Genomic DNA, 2,715 nt, shown 5'->3' with positions numbered 1-2,715 from the left:
CGGAAGCAAACCGAATGATGCAAATTAGAAAAAAAAAGGAAGAGAAACATTGATTTTTCAACAGTAACTGAATAGCAAACACAAGCCAAACACAGTAGGCCATTAAAAACACCCACAGAGCCATTTGGCATTGTTCTACTGGAAACCCATTACTCTTCACTAAAAAAAAATCAAGTGGGAATAAACAAACAAACAAACTGTATTCAAAACTGTATTCTGACCAAATGTTGGCCTCGCAATGATAATCTTAACTGAGAGTAACTATCTTTAGCTCCAAAATTCATTCATTGGTTGTAATTAGCAGAACGGGATTAAGAGTAATGAAACAAAACGACAGCACGAGAAAAGACAAGACTGTATATGAACAACAGGGGTGCCAGGCTGCCTGAAATAATGTGTGAGCTTCATCAGGTGATTGACGTGTGTGTGATGATCACACTCAATAACAGATCTATTTCACAACTTTTTGGGCCAGTCACCTCCTGGTTTGACACATACTGAGTCACAGATACAAAAAAAAATGACAAACTTCCTTCCCGATCCGTGCTGTCAGCTGTGCAACCCTCTCAGTACTGGCAAGATCATGGAAACAACTACTTTTCAAATCCTTGTGTAACAGTACTAATGAAAATGTACTTTTTTGTGATGACATGTAATTGTTAGATTAACCACAGAAATATGCGAGTCTGAGTCAGGAGGCTAATTAATTGTATTTTAAGAGATAATATTTAATTAATAGAACTCAAAGTGAGTTGAGTATCTGTGCTTCTTCAAACAGGAACTTGCTAAAAACTAACATGACCAGCAACTTTTAACTCCCGTTAATTTTCATATTGATTCAGCAGCCATTTAACATCAACAAAAAACAACTCCTCAATCTCAACTTGCATTACATTGAAGGCAAACAGCTTTTAACAAGTATGAATGTTTTTTTCTCATAGTGCAGAGGACACACGTAGCTGTGATATTACAGTCAATCAAAATGGGTAGTCTTTGTCACACTTATTGATTGCAACCAGAAGCAGAAAAGTGTTGATAGAATCAAATGCAATTTCTGACGTACCCAGTCTTTTTTGGTGACCCAACATGCACCTAAAGGGTTTCGAGTGGTGAATTAAAGCGCCCCATAATATCATTTGTGATTTGATGGTATTTTAAGTCCCTCTTCACTCAAAAATGTATTTTTCTGATGCTTATGTGTCTGCTGAAATGTCTGACCTTGACTATTCTGACTCTGTGCAAAGGTTGTCAATAGAGAGTTGTTCTTACATTTGTCCACTAAAGGGAGCAATGTCTAAACGCATCCCTAAAATTGGAGATTCAGATGGACGCAGGGTGAGCTAGTTTAGGTACGTCACTAGTACGAGAGGCTGTTAATGTCTAAAATGCTGGCAAAGAAAGTGTTAGCTTTCAGTGCAGAGCTGACTTGTTGGTACAGAAATGGGTTAGCTTTTTATCACTCCTGGTAGCCAGAGGTCAATTTAATTTTGGTTATTTTGGTTAAAATGGTTATTTTAATGTGTTTATGGTGAGAAGCCTGAAATAAGGTCTTTGGTTCACACAAGTTTAAGAGACTTTCATATTTAGATCTATGATATGAAATACATCAGTAGCTACCAGCCTGTCCCCATTAAGAACCTGTAGAATAGTGCTGCTTTGTCAGTGCTTTTGGCGTAAGAGCGCAACAGCAGCAAATGTGGCAGGATGGTGGGTGGGTTGGTGGATAGGTCAAACAAACTGGGACTTTGATGCGTGAGTCTGATGTCTGCTTCCTGTTTAAATGTGATTTTCTTTTCCACATCTACACATGTGCCTTCTTCCCCTAAACCTAACCATCCTTGACTTTGCTGCCTAAACCTAATCATCCGTGGCAACATGTGTTTTTGTTGACGTCCCAGCATTGGTTGCCACTTGCTGTTCTTGCCTAAATAGGACCACATGCAACATCATCCCACCATGTGCATTTGTTGATATCACGGTAGCTGCATCCTGGAGCATAAAAAGTAATATTTATATGTGCAAGTCAAGTGCAAAGCTGCAATATGTGACAACTTGGGATAGGAATGTGTTGTAAATAGCCCACTTGAAGCTTTTATATGTCTTTAAGAGGCGGTTGCTAAGTGGCTTAATGAGACTACAGAACATCATCATACCAAGCGTGTCTTTACAGCCTCGTTCTGGAAGTGACTTAAGTTATGCGACTGAGTAGTGTGGTTGGTTTGTAGCCTCATATTTTCTTTTTACTTCTGGCAATTGCATTTACGTTTTAAAAATAATAAAAGTCGAGCTAATGTGTGAACCTTATCTCGCTGAACAAAACGTGTAAGTATCCCTGAACGTTTGTTTACCACAGGGCTTACTTTCCAAAACAATGCAAAATCCAATTGGAAAATCCAATACTTTGCCACCCTATCACCAGACCAAAATGGCAATATTGGACATTTCTGTCATGTGGGAATGCTTTTCATGGCAACATTTTAAAAAATCTTACTTTCTGCAATATCTGCGCATGACAACTATGGTATATGGGCAACACATTAAGCAACAAAAGTATTTGGTTAAGGTCAGGGAAAGGATGAATACAGTTAATGCACTTTAATTGTCAGTAAATTGCACAACAGTCAGGCATGCTACACACATCCATTCACCAATGCAACTGCATTGCCTCATACAGGGCACATTACTTCCTGCGCTGGCACTAAATGTTGGTGTTAG

The sequence above is a fragment of the Plectropomus leopardus genome, chromosome 15 (genome assembly GCF_026936395.1).
Source record: "Plectropomus leopardus strain MGB_pleo_1.0 chromosome 15, ASM2693639v1, whole genome shotgun sequence".
Taxonomy (NCBI): domain Eukaryota; kingdom Metazoa; phylum Chordata; class Actinopteri; order Perciformes; family Serranidae; genus Plectropomus; species Plectropomus leopardus.
This window is presented reverse-complemented; position numbering follows the sequence as displayed.